Source organism: Oncorhynchus tshawytscha, linkage group LG03 (assembly GCF_018296145.1).
Source record: "Oncorhynchus tshawytscha isolate Ot180627B linkage group LG03, Otsh_v2.0, whole genome shotgun sequence".
Classification (NCBI taxonomy): Eukaryota; Metazoa; Chordata; class Actinopteri; order Salmoniformes; family Salmonidae; genus Oncorhynchus; species Oncorhynchus tshawytscha.
In genome coordinates, this window is record NC_056431.1 from 75924000 (window position 1) to 75939680 (window position 15681).

Below are 15681 nucleotides of genomic sequence, written 5' to 3' on the forward strand. Positions count from 1 at the left end.
TGCAATGTAAAAGTCTGCTAATGATATAAATACCAGAGAAAAGTCCAGTCCAGATACGCTGTAAATCTATACTGAGCTGCATTGGTGTGTATTCTGGGGCCAATCTAAAAAAGGCTTCATTTGAATCCAGCTCTCTCTATATCTATTACCAGAGAGAGGGGGACCTGTATCCATGATCTTGACCAGCTAGACAGATCACCTGCAGAGATGGAGAACCTTATAATTAACCAGGGCTGGTAACAGGGTTAGACTTTTACTGAGAACTGGAAGGACATTGTTTTACTGCCTTTCTATTCAATAAAAACGCATTCAAATGCTACTTGTAGAACAGCAAAAACAATTTAAAAAATACCACCAGCCATTATCGCCTTGGCTGCTGTAGGTTCATTCACCTCAGTCCATCTACAAACACACGGCATATTAACTATACGATTGTAATGTTATACTCCTGAAAGAGGGAAATGTGATGAATTATTCATGCTGACATGTAGGATCAGCGACGAAATGAAAATGTAGGACATTTATAGAACTGTATTTTTATAAATTTTTTATATAAAATATATATATATTTTTTTAAAGGGCTGGATCAGCTTAATATTGCAGAAAGAATGTTGCTTCCATCAATGTAATTGTCTGCATCATTTCCAATCCCCCATATTTTTTCTATATACATTCACGCATGCATACATATACACATATATACATACCTATATAGACATACATACTTTTTAAAGAATATACTTTTATTATTATTTCCCCCTAACCCTACCACCGATCCCCCAATTAGAGTAAACTAATAAACACTTAGGCTTTTACTTTCAGTTTATACATCTTACACATCTTATTTTTACAGACACAATCTATTTTACAATAGTTATATTTAGTTTGTTTTTAGTCCTTCCTCTATTTCTGATGTCCATCTAGTTTGATTTCTATTTGTAACTATGCTATTTATTTCACAAAAGTTCCGAACCTATATACATTTTACAGATCCTGTATGCTTTACATTGGTTATCTTGTTATTAGTCCCACCCTTCAGCTCCATTCAACCCCTCCCATCTCTCTCTCAACACCATCCAGTCCCACCCTTCAGCTCCATTTAACCCCTCCCATCGAAACACCATCCAGTCCCACCCTTCAGCTCCATTCAACCCCTCCCATCTGTCTCTCAACATCATCCATTTTGGATTTCTATTTGCCATATATTTTTCAACTGCGCTGTGATGCTTCACCTTAAACCTTTCTTGCTTAAACCTTTCTATTCTCATAGCTTCTACAGACTGTAAATTAAAAATTAAAAATTCTGCTAAAATTATTATTATATTATTGATTGATTGACTATGGCTTTTCAAATTGGCCAGTATTGCTATCTGTAGTGTTAGTTCTTGGCAAATGTTGCAATTCTTCAGCCATTCCTGGACCTGTGACCAAAAACGAGCTACATATGGACAATACCAAAACAAATGATCTAATGATCTAATTCTCACAACAGAATCTGCAGAGCTGGAAAGATTGTATCCTCCACATATATATAACATTCCATTGGTTACAAGAATTGTGTATAGTATTTTTAATTGAAACGTGAATTTTTGAATCCAGCGTTGTTTTGCGTATCAATTCATAAATCATGTGCCATGGAATGGGTACATCAAAATCTCTTCCCAACTATTTTGCAATTTAAATATACCAGCTGTCAGTTTGGTCCTTAAATGAAATTGGTATATGTTTTTATTTATCACACTTTTCTTTAACCATTTATGTTCTTTAATACAGGGCCGACATACAAGTTCATAACTTTTTTTCCCCTTCCACTTGCTTCTTCCATTTTTTGTGGAAATGCTGCAATTGATTGGTTGTAATTTTGGGTAGACCAAACATTTCCATATGTCTGTGTTAGATGCATGTGTGACGTAACTCTACCGGTCTTAATTATGATATATTTCACTAAAATTATACCTTTTTTAAACATTTCTTCTTCCAACATTTAAAAAAAAAAATCAATTAGTATGTTTGAGTTTAACCACAATATTTGTTGTATTATTTGTTCTGTCTTTTTAAACTGAAATTGCAACCAACTTTCTAAGGCTTTTTTGATATTTTGGAGATGATTTCCTTTTCAAACAACCGAAAGAGAGCTGTTGTAAAGGGAAAAAGTCCCTTCTTAAACATAGGATATGACATTCTTAACAATTTACTAGAGAACCAGTTTGGATTTAAGTATAACTTTTGTATGACTGATGCCTTTAGTGAGAGGTCTAATGCTTTAATATTTAATCATTTCTGCCCTCTGAATTCATATTCTGTATGTAAATAGGCCCTTTTCATTTTGTCTGGCTTGCAGTTCCATATACAGTGCCTTGCGAAAGTATTCGGCCCCCTTGAACTTTGTGACCTTTTGCCACATTTCAGGCTTCTAACATAAAGATATAAAACTGTATTTTTTTGTGAAGAATCAACAACAAGTGGGACACAATCATGAAGTGGAACGACATTTATTGGATATTTCAAACTTTTTTAACAGATCAAAAACTGAAAAATTGGGCGTGCAAAAAAATTGAAATATTCTAGGCATTTATAAATAAACTCTAGTTGTACTTTATTAAAAGCCTTTTCAAAGTCAGCTATGAAAACCAGGCCTGGTGTCCCCGATATTTCATAGTTGTCTATTGTTTCCAGTACTTATATTATCTCCAATGTATCATCCATGTAAAAAACTTGTCCGATTAGGATGAGTAATATCTGACAATACTTTTTAAATTCTGTGTACCAAGCATTTTGCTAGAACTGTATTGGTTGCATGTTGATTGCATTTTAATGTCAGCCTATAGGGAAGGTAGGTCCTGTGGAGATGTTCATATTGAAACATATCTTCTTTTAAAGAAGTTTGATAAGATTAGTACAGATTTTCTCAGGGGACAATACATGGCCGCCTACCCCAAGTCGGGGATCCACGGTACTAACCACTCTCTCTGCTTGCTCTCTTTCTCTTTCCGTCTCTTCTGCTTCCTCCTGCATGCATTGCAGCATGCCTCAGCCTCACAACTTAGAGCCACATGACTGTCTGTCTCAGTAGCCTACACTCTGTGAAAAAAAAACGTTATTATGAGAACTTAGTGTCAGATGTTTTGCTCCTGTTGAGGTAGGCTCCGTTTAATGTTAGCTTCTTAATTCATCCTTCCAGCTGGCTAAGTAATACTATCCAGAGCCCTTCAATGTTACTGCAATAGAAGTGTCTGCCGTCACCTGACTGACTGGAATATCTATAAGCGACTATTTATCAGTTGTCTACTCATTTTTCAAGAGTAATTTTTTGTTTGTAGACATGGCAGGGACGCTTTTAAATGGCCTTTTGTCCGGCGTCTCAGAGCCGACAGTGAGATGCGACAGTTCGTTTCATGTTTAAGCCGTTTGAGAGAGTGGTGAATGTGCTTTTAAGAAACAAATCCAGGATTCAGGCAAACATAACGCACAAACCACTGTTCATGATTCCACTCGTTCACAAAGAGGCAGGCGGTAATAGAACTCAGTCAGATCTATAATATATGCATTCTGAGTTTTGATCAATGCTGGGAGAAATAGACTATTTAGATGTTGAACTGCAATTGATTTTCTTTATTCTGTACAAAATATATCTTAGTATATTATTATTATAATCTTCAAATTAGAAAAAAAATGACAGAGGTCTTGTCCTCATATGTGGTTAAGGCCATGGTGCCTGTGTTAAAACTGATTATAACCAGTGGCGCCCCAACTGTTTACCTGAGAAAATAAATCAATTATTACAATTATTATTTTCATTAGACGTGCCCTTCCAAGAAAGCTCAAGGTCATTGCCCTACAGATAGAATGACGTCAAAACAATTTATATCTACCGTCGCTTTGGTTGGAATGATCTTTTAAACATCAGTACTTACAACCCTTAGCTAGCAAGCTAGACAACCAGTCATCAACCAGACAATCTACTGGCAAATCATTTTTAATCCATGTCATATGAAGAGAAATGATGGATAAAACGTATCGGTGCTCATTGGCCATAAACATTACACACCAAGTTGGAAATCGCAAATTCAACAATGAGCGGTTTGGAAGGAATCAGTGGCTAACTGCAAGCGCTGCAAAGCAATCCCTATTGTGCTTCCTCTTCCTGCTATTCGGTAGAGAGGGTGTGTGGTACATTTATTTTCTTTACTTAACCTTTATTTAACTAGCAAGTCAGTTATGAACAAATTATTGTTTACAATGACAGCCTAGGAACAGTGGGTTAAATTGCCTTGTTCAGGGGACGAACGACTAGGCTACCTTCCGCCCCATGTCAGGGTTTAAGGGTCCCTTTTCCGGGCTTAAAAGGATAAATATTGACACGCAACACCAGAAAAGGGCCAGAAAAAGCAGCATGGCTTCTGCTGCGTTCAAACAACTGGAAACTCGGAACTGGGAGATCTCAGACTTCAGTAAGTTCAAGACAACTGGGAAAAACGTGCTCTGACTGGGAAAATACATTTTGAATAGTCATCCAACTTGTAATTCGAAGTCGGGAACTCGGGCTTCTTTCTAGAAAACCTGTCTTGAAGCACCATAACTCCAGGGAATGCCGGACTTCGATGACAAATTTGCCCACAAGAAGGACTGCCGCGCCACCTTCCTGTTCAAGTGAGCACAGCACAACTAACTGAGTCCAAAAATGTATTGTATGCTGCTGCATAAATTATGCATTATGACAGAGAGATATGTATACTGTAGCTAAGAAATGCTAAGGGTATGTTGTGTAATAATATACCAGGGAGATATGCATACTGTAGCTAAGAAATGCTAAGGGTATGTTGTGTAATAATATACCAGGGAGATATGCATACTGTAGCTAAGAAATGCTAAGGGTATGTTGTGTAGTAATATACCAGGGAGATATGCATACTGTAGCTAAGAAATGCTAAGGGTATGTTGTGTAGTAATATACCAGGGAGATATGTATACTGTAGCTAAGAAATGCTAAGGGTATGTTGTGTAGTAATATACCAGGGAGATATGCATACTGTAGCTAAGAAATGCTAAGGGTATGTTGTGTAGTAATATACCAGAGAGATATGCATACTGTAGCTAAGAAATGCTAAGGGTATGTTGTGTAATAATATACCAGGGAGATATGCATACTGTAGCTAAGAAATGCTAAGGGTATGTTGTGTAATAATATACCAGGGAGATATGCATACTGTAGCTAAGAAATGCTAAGGGTATGTTGTGTAATAATATACCAGGGAGATATGCATACTGTAGCTAAGAAATGCTAAGGGTATGTTGTGTAATAATATACCAGGGAGATATGCATACTGTAGCTAAGAAATGCTAAGGGTATGTTGTGTAATAATATACCAGGGAGATATGCATACTGTAGCTAAGAAATGCTAAGGGTATGTTGTGTAATAATATACCAGGGAGATATGTATACTGTAGCTAAGAAATGCTAAGGGTATGTTGTGTAATAATATACCAGGGAGATATGCATACTGTAGCTAAGAAATGCTAAGGGTATGTTGTGTAATAATATACCAGGGAGATATGCATACTGTAGCTAAGAAATGCTAAGGGTATGTTGTGTAATAATATACCAGAGAGATATGCATACTGTAGCTAAGAAATGCTAAGGGTATGTTGTGTAATAATATACCAGGGAGATATGCATACTGTAGCTAAGAAATGCTAAGGGTATGTTGTGTAATAATATACCAGGGAGATATGCATACTGTAGCTAAGAAATGCTAAGGGTATGTTGTGTAATAATATACCAGGGAGATATGCATACTGTAGCTAAGAAATGCTAAGGGTATGTTGTGTAATAATATACCAGGGAGATATGCATACTGTAGCTAAGAAATGCTAAGGGTATGTTGTGTAATAATATACCAGGGAGATATGCATACTGTAGCTAAGAAATGCTAAGGGTATGTTGTGTAATAATATACCAGAGAGATATGCATACTGTAGCTAAGAAATGCTAAGGGTATGTTGTGTAATAATATACCAGGGAGATATGCATACTGTAGCTAAGAAATGCTAAGGGTATGTTGTGTAATAATATACCAGGGAGATATGCATACTGTAGCTAAGAAATGCTAAGGGTATGTTGTGTAGTAATATACCAGGGAGATATGCATACTGTAGCTAAGAAATGCTAAGGGTATGTTGTGTAATAATATACCAGGGAGATATGCATACTGTAGCTAAGAAATGCTAAGGGTATGTTGTGTAGTAATATACCAGGGAGATATGCATACTGTAGCTAAGAAATGCTAAGGGTATGTTGTGTAATAATATACCAGGGAGATATGTATACTCTAGCTAAGAAATGCTAAGGGTATGTTGTGTAGTAATATACCAGGGAGATATGCATACTGTAGCTAAGAAATGCTAAGGGTATGTTGTGTAGTAATATACCAGAGAGATATGTATACTGTAGATAAGAAATGCTAAGGGTATGTTGTGTAGTAATATACCAGGGAGATATGTATACTGTAGCTAAGAAATGCTAAGGGTATGTTGTGTAGTAATATACCAGGGAGATATGCATACTGTAGCTAAGAAATGCTAAGGGTATGTTGTGTAATAATATCTCAGGGATATATGTATACTGTAGCTAAGAAAGTAATACTAAGTGTATGTTGTGTAGTATGCTGTTAGTAGCCTATGTGCTTCACCCTAATAATTTGGTTCCTTTCCCCCTCATAACTTAGCCCACTGTTCAGACATGGTGGTGCACATTTAACTTATAGCCTGTTTTAGAGAAATGTCATCATCAAATATTGTAAGAGCTTTCATTGTCTGCTTCTATGCCACCTTTATTTATCCTTCGGGTTCTGACTTGGTGTACAGGGACAATAGCGTAAGAACAGCACATGTTCTGAATTCTGTCGCTGTACATTTCAAATTGCTGAACAAGTAGTTATATTGACTATGTCCGACTTGCTCATTCATGTCTTAATCAAAATGATGGATTGCCCCTTTATCCCCTCATCGTTCCGTAAGTTTGTACATATCAATTGTCAGTCATATCAGCAATGTTTTTTATGAAGTCTGCTTTACACGCAGAAGGTCCTGGGTTCGAGCCTCAGTAGAACCAGGTAGCCTAGCGGTTATAGAGATGAGCCAGCAACCGGAGGGTTGCCAGTTTGTATTTCGCTACACTCGCATTAACATCTGCTAACATGTGTATGTGACAAATAATATTGGGTTTGATTTGATTATTCCTTCCTTTCAGGTTATGTCGATATAGGACTCGATTTACTGATAATTTTGTACCTGTTTCCACCAGCATCTTCACAAGGTCCTTTGCTGTTGTTCTGGGATTGATTTGCACTTTTCACACCAAAGTACGTTCATCTCTAGGAGACAGAACGCATCTCCTTCCTGATTGGTATGACGGCTGCGTGGTCCCATGGTGTTTATACTTGCGTACTATTGTTTGTGCAGATGAACGTGGTACCTTCAGGCATTTGGAAATTGCTCCCAAGGATGAACCAGATTTCTTGGCTGATTTCCTTTGCTTTTCCAATGATGTCAAGCAAAGAGGCACTGAGTTTGAAGGTAAGCCTTGAAATAGATCCACAAGGACACCTCCAATTGACTCAAATGATGTCAATTAGCCTATCAGAAGCATCTAAAGCCATGACATAATTTTCTGGAATTTTCCAAGCTCTTTAAAGGCACAGTCAACTTAGTGTATGTAAACTTCTGACCCACTGGAATTGTGATACAGTGAATTATAAGTGAAATAATCTGTCTGTAAACAATTGTTACAAAAATGACTTGTGTCATGCACAAGGTAGATGTTCTAACCGACTTACCAAAACTACAAATCTATAGTTTGTTAACAAGAAATTTGTGGAGTGATTGAAAACAAGTTTTAATGCCTCCATCCTAAGTGTTTTAAACTTCCGACTTCAACTGTACATGTAGATACGGTTAAAGTGAAAATGCATGTATAATGAACAGAAAAACAAGGTTTAAATTATGAACAGAGGGGTTGGCAGGTGGTCGGTGGCGGGATACAATGCAGATAGCCCGGTTAGCCAATGTGCGGGAGCTCTGCTTGGTCAGGCAAATTGAGGTAGTTGGGTACATATGTGCATGAATGTATAATTAAAGTGACTATGCATATATAATAAATAGAGAGTAGCAGCAGCGTAAAAGAGGGGTTGGGAACTGTTGAGAAGATTTTTTGTCCTGGACTTGGCACTCTGGTACCACTTGCCATACGGTAATAGAGAGAACAGTCTATGACTGGGGTGGCTGGGGTCTTTGACAATTTTTAGGGCCTTCCTCTGACACCACCTGGTGTAGAGGTCCTGGATGGCAGGCAGTTTAGCCCTAGTGATGTACTGGGATGTACGCACTAACCTATGTAGTGCCTTGCTGTCGGAGTCCGAGCAATTTCCGTACCAGGCAATGATGCCACCTGTCAGGATGCTCTCGATGTTGCAGCTGTAGAACCTTTTGTGGATCTCAGAACCCATGCCAAATCTTTATAGTTTCCTGAGGGGGAATAGGTTTTGTCGTACCCTCTTCACGACTGTTTTGGTGTGTTTGAACCATTCTGGTTTGTTGGTGATGTGGACACCAAGGAACTTGAAGCTCTCAACCTGCTCCACTACAGCCCGGTCGATGAGAATGGGGGCGTGCTCGGTCCTCCTTTTCCAGTAGTCCACAATCATCTCCTTAGTCTTGGTTACGTTGAGGGATAGGTTGTTATTCTGACTCCACCGGGCCAGGTCTCTGACCTCCTCCCTATAGGCTGTCTCATCATTGTCAGTGATTAGCTTACCACTGTTGTGTCATCTGCAAACGTAATGATGGTGTTGGAGTCGTGCTTGGCCATGCAGTCATGGGTGAACATGGAGTACAGGAGGGGACTGAGCACGTAGCCCTGGGGGGCTCCAGTGTTGATGATGAGTGTGGCAGATGTGTTGCTACTTACCATCCCCACCTGGGGGTGGCCCGTCAGGATGTCCAGGATAATATTATATAACGTCTCAACGTCAACAAAACTAAGGAGATGATTGTGGACTTCAGGAAACAGCAGAGGGAACACCCCCCATCCACATCGATGGAACAGTAGTGGAGAGGGTAGCAAGTTTTAAGTTCCTCGGCATACACATCACAGACAAACTGAATTGGTCCACTCACACAGACAGCATCGTGAGGAAGGCGCAGCAGCGCCTCTTCAACCTCAGGAGGCTGAAGAAATTCGGCTTGTCACCAAAAGCACTCACAAACTTCTACAGATGCACAATCGAGAGCATCCTGGCGGGCTGTATCACCGCCTGGTATGGCAACTGCACCGCCCTCAACCGTAAGGCTCTCCAGAGGGTAGTGAGGTCTGCACAACGCATCACCGGGGGCAAACTACCTGCCCTCCAGGACACCTACACCACCCGATGCTACAGGAAGGCCATAAAGATCATCAAGGACATCAACCACCCGAGCCACTGCCTGTTCACCCCGCTGCCATCCAGAAGGCGAGGTCAGTACAGGTGCATCAAAGCTGGGACCGAGAGACTGAAAAACAGCTTCTATCTCAAGGCCATCAGACTGTTAAACAGCCACCACTAACATTGAGTGGCTACTGCCAACACACTGTCAATGACACTGACTCTACTCCAGCCACTTTAATCATGGGAATTGATGGGAAATGATGTAAATATATCACTAGCCACTTTAAACAATGCTACCTTATATAATGTTACTTACCCTACATTGTTCATCTCATATGCATACGTTGATACTGTACTCTATATCATCGACTGCATCCTTATGTAATACATGTATCACTAGCCACTTTAACTATGCCACTTGGTTTACATACTTATACTCATCTTATCTATGTATATACTGTACTCGATATCATCTACTGTATCTTGCCTATGCTGCTCTGTACCATCACTCATTCATATATCCTTATGTACATATTCTTTATCCCCTTACACTGTGTATGACAGTAGTTTTTTTTTTTTTTTTGGAATTGTTAGTTAGATTACCTGCTCGTTATTACTGCATTGTCGGAACTAGAAGCACAAGCATTTCGCTACACTCGCATTAACATCTGCTAACCATGTGTATGTGACAAATAAAATTTGATTTGATTTGATTTGATTTGATTTAAAGTGACAAATTAAATCAATGGTGTATACATTTTCTGATTGGACAGAGCAGATCAATGTTGAGAATAATTGTATAGTGGCATTATAATAACTTGATTTCTGTTTTTTTAAACGTGTTGAGGATCAGCGTGGCGGAAGTGTTGTTACCTACCCTTACCACCTGGGGGCGGCCCATCAGGAAGTCCAGGATCCAAGATGGAGAGGGAGGTGTTTAGTCCCAGGATCCTTAACTTAGTGATGAGCTTTGAGGGAACTATGTTGTTGAACACTGAGCTGTAGTCAATGAACAGCATTCTCACATAAGTGTTCCTTTTTTTCCAGGTGGGAAAGGGCATGTATGACATTCCTTGAAGTCTGAAAACAATTATATTTTATTTGCCTATCATTTTTGTATGTTCTCTATGTTTACGTACCTGAAAATGTATTAATTGACCAATTCAGCCCATTTGGCAAGACTTGACTTGATTCAACATTTTGTGCAATAATGTCATGCTTCACTGCATCAGTCTGAAACGTTGCACACATACTGCTGCCATCTGGTGGCGCAAATCTAAATTGTGCAATGCAATGCTAATGTTGTTTTATTTCTCTTGCTTTTCAAAGATGATGAAAGAAATTATAATTTGAAAACATGTTTTTTTTCTTTGTATTATCTTTTACCAGATTTAATGTGATATATTCTATTACATTAATTTCACATTTCCACAAACTTTAAAAATGTTTCCTAATGCCTCCCATCAAAAATGTTTCCTTTCAAATGGTATCAATAATATGCAAATCCTTGAAGGTCTGAGCTACAGGCAGTTAGATTTAACAATTCTTAAATCCAATTGGTACTATAATGAAATGATGGTAAATCAGCTTTTTAGTACCCATGTGGATTGTACTTTGGAAAAAAACAGCTGTACTTTATTTATTTATTTACTTTATTTAAGGGAACATTTTATATTTTAGATTGACAAAATATGCAAATGAACTGTCATTTTGCTAAAATAACACTTTTTTTATTTGATTTTTAGAAAACATTATTTATATCTAATCTCTTCATATTTTTTAGATAACATTATTTATATATCAAATTGTTTTCATTAGAATGTTGTCACATGGAATGTGAGGTTTGTTGTCACTATCAACTCCATTATAACCATATCGTTCCATAACATTACAACTGTCAGAATACAGTGAATACCTATTTTGGGAAAAGGATACAATTTGGGAGGTAGACAAATGTCTCCCCATGTTCCTAATAATCAGTGTTATGGTGGCTCTGTCACTAGCCAGCCACTCTGACGACTTTGAGGACTATGCTGTGTTGTCATGTACACTTCAAACACTCATGTACACTTCAAACACTCAAGATTAGCCATCCTGCGTGACTGGTGCACGTACCCACTATGAACCCTCCTGCATAGAAATGCAATGTGGTTGTGTTGCCCTCTGGTGGTTGAGTTAAGTAAGTGCGGTGGAGGAGCAGAGTTTAATTGAGTGAATGAGTTGAGTCTCAGTTGTGTATCCTACTCTATGTAATAGAGGCGATTGTGTGAAAGGGCAGAGGATTTGGATGAGGTTTGTCCTCCATGTTAATGCTGGATCTAACTTTCCTTTCCTTAGGTTGTTCTTGTTGTTGTTCTTGTTGTTGTTCTTGTTGTTTCTTCATATTATTATTTCATATTATGGATATTTATGATTATTTAAACAAGTTTTTATTCTTATTTAATTTTGTACTATCAGATATACACATTTAAATGAGAACACTTAAAGTAGCCACCCTTTGCCTTTGACAGCTTTGCACACCCTTGACATTCTCTCAACCAGCTTCACCTGGAATGCTTTTCCAACAGTCTTGAAGGAGTTCCCACATATGCTGAGCACTTGTTGGCTGCTTTTCCTTTACTCTGCGGTCCAACTCATCCCAAACCATCTCAATTGGGTTGAGGTCGGTTGATTGTGAAGACCTGGTCATCTGATGGAGCACTCCATTACTCTCCATGGTCAAATAGCCCTTACACAGCCTGGAGGTGTGTTTTGGGTCATTGTCCTGTTGAAAAACAAAATGGTAGCCCCACTAAGTCTAAAACAGATGGGATGGCGTATCGCTGCAGAATGCTGCAGTAGTGTAACGGATGTCATCTGGAGAAAGAGAGGAGGACCAAAGCGGAGCGTGGTAAGTGTTCATAATTTTAATCAAAGAAAGCACTGAACACTGAATCAATACAAAAATAACAAAATGAAAGAAACAAAACAGTCCTGTCTGGTGACATACACACACAACACAAAGACAGAAAATAACCACCCACAAAACACAATGGGAAAACAGGTTACCTAAATATGGTTCTCAATCAGGGACAACGATTGACAGCTGCCTCTGATTGAGAACCATACCAGGCCAAACACAGAAATAGAAAATCATAGACAAACTAACATAGACAACCCACCCAACTCACGCCCTGACCATACTAAAACAAAAGACAAAACAAAGGAACTAAGGTCAGAACATGACACGTAGGCATACTGGTTAAGTATGTCTTGAATTCTAAATCAATCACAGACAGTGTCACCAGCAAAGCACCCCCACACCACCACACCTCCTCCTCCATGCTTCACGGTGGGAACCACACATGCAGAGATCATCTCTTCAACTACTATGCGTCTCACAAAGACACAAATTTGGACTCATGAGACCAAAGGAAAGATTTCCACCGGACTAATGTCAATTGCTCGTGTTTCTTGGTCTCTTTTGAGACGTGTCTGTTAATTGAACTCTGTGAAGCATTTATTTGGGCTGTAATCTGAGGTGAAATTAACTCGAATGAATGAGCGTCTGCAGAAGAAGAACCTCTGGGTCCTTTCCTGTGGTGGTTCTCATGAAAGCCAGTTTCATCATAGCGCTTGATGTTTTTTTGCGTTCTTGAAATTTTCCGTATTGACTGACCTTGATGTCTGAAAGTAATGATGGACTGTCGTTTTTTTTGGCTTAGTTATGGGCTCCCTAGTGGCACAGGGTAGCCTAGTGGTTAGACCTTTGGACTAGTAACCGAAAGGTTTCATGTTCAAATCCCCGAGCTGACAAGGTACAACTCTGTTGTTCTGCTTAGTTATGGGCTCCCTAGTGGCACAGGGTAGCCTAGTGGTTAGAGTGTTGGACTAGTAACCAAAAGGTTTCATGTTCAAATCCCTGAGCTGACAAGGTACAAATCTGTCATTCTGCTTAGTTATGGGCTCCCTAGTGGCACAGGGTAGCCTAGTGGTTAGAGTGTTGGACTAGTAACCAAAAGGTTTCATGTTCAAATCCCCGAGCTGACAAGGTACAAATCTGCTGTTCTGCTTAGTTATGGGCTCCCTAGTGGCACAGGGTAGCCTAGTGGTTAGAGTGTTGGACTAGTAACCAAAAGGTTTCATGTTCAAATCCCTGAGCTGACAAGGTACAAATCTGTCGTTCTGCCCCTGAACAGAAAGTTAACCCACAGTTAACCCACTGTTCCAAGACCAGTTAACCCACTGTTCCTAGACCAGTTAACCCACTGTTCCTAGGCCGTCATTGAAAATAAGAATTTGTTCGTAACTGACTTGCCTGGTTAAATAAAGGTAAAAAACAGTGGTCTAAGGCACTTCATCTCATTGCTAGAGGTGTCAATACAGACCCTGATTTGATCCCAGGCTGTATCACAACCAGCTGTGATTGAGAGTTTGGCTCACAATTAGCCCAGCGTTGTCTGGCTTAGGGGAAGGTTTGGCCAGGGGTAGGCCGTCATTGTAAAATAAGAATTTGTTCTTAACTGGCTTGCCTTGGTGAATAAAGGTTAAATACCATTTTTAGCTGTTCTTGCCATAGTATGGACTTGGTCTTTTACCAAATAGGGCTATCTTCTGTATATCACCCCTACATTGTCACAACACAACTGATTGACCCAAATGTGTTAAGATGGAAAGAAATTCCACAAAATTACTTTTAACAAGGCACACCTGTTAATTGAAATGCATTACAGGTGACTAGCTTAAATCAAATCAAATGTTATTGGTCACAAACACATGGTTAGCAGATTTTAATATTCACATACACATGGATAGCAGATGTTAATGCGAGTGTAGCGAAACGCTTGTGCTTCTAGTTCCAACAGTGCAGTAATATCTAAAAAGTGATATCTATCAATTCCCAACTACCTACTACACACAAATCTAACAAGTAATCTAACAATTCCCCACCAACTATATATTACACACAAATCTAAAGGGGTGAATGAGAAAATGTACATATAAGTATATGGATGAGCGATGGCCGAGCAGCATAGACAAGGTGCAGTAGATTATATAAATACAGTATATACATGTGATATGAGTAAAGTAAGATATGTAAACATTATTAAAGTGGTTGAGGAAGGTGCAGTTTCCGTACCAGGCGGTGATACAGCCCGACAGGATGCTCTCGATTGTGCATCTGTAAAAATTAGTCAGGGTTATGGGTGACAGGCCAAATTTCTTCAGCCTGCTGAGGTTGAAGAGGCGCTGTTACGTCTTCTTCACTACACTGTCTGTGTGGGTGGACCATTTCAGTTTGTCTGTGATGTGTATGCCCAGGAACTTTAAACTTTCCACTTTGTCCACTGCTGTCCCTTCGATGTGGATAGGGGGGTGTTCCCTCTGCTGTTTCCGGAAGTCCACAATCATCTCCTTTGTTTTGTTGACGTTGAGTGAGAGGTTGTTTTCCTGACACCACACTCCGAGTGCCCTCACCTCCTCCATGTAGGCTGTCTCGTCATTATTGGTTACCAAGCCCACTACTGTTCTGTCATCTGCAAACTTGATGATTGAGCTGGAGGTGTGCATGGCAGACTTTGTTAGTGAGCCGAGACGATGGCACTGCATTATCCTCATTACCCCATGAAGCCGGTTGAGAGACTGCCAAGAGTGTGCAAAGCTGACATCAATGCAAAGGGTGGCTACTGTTAAGAATCTCAAATAACAAATATATATTTTATTTGTTTAACACTATTTTTGGTTACTACATGATTCCATATGTGTTATTTCATAGTTTTGATATCTTCACTATTATTCTACATTGTAGAAAATAGTAAAAAATTAAGAAAAACCCTTGAATGTGTCAGTGTGTCCAAACGTTTGATTGGTCTTCCATCCAACGGTGACCTTTAACTGGTACTTTATATAATCTGTATTTTGCTTGTCATTAGAGGGCTTGAACAAAGACTCCTCCCCAACAGGGCTAATTGTCTCGTGGGTATATCCTAACTGAAGTCATAAAATAACTTCATTGGATATATTTGATATATTTTTGATATATTTTAACTTATATTTAAAGTTAAATATGTTATTATCATGGAGAAACTATACTTGTCTTGAATATGTTCCCTTGCCTGAACACATCCAATGATTACGAAAGAGGGCAGTTTGCTGATAGCTCTGTGCCTTTTCTCCTGATAGTCCCCAAGTTTGACCAGATCCCAGAGAACAAGAGATTGTCTCTGAGATTGCTGGTGTTGTGAAGGACAGCACCATGACAGGGGCCAACATCCCATAG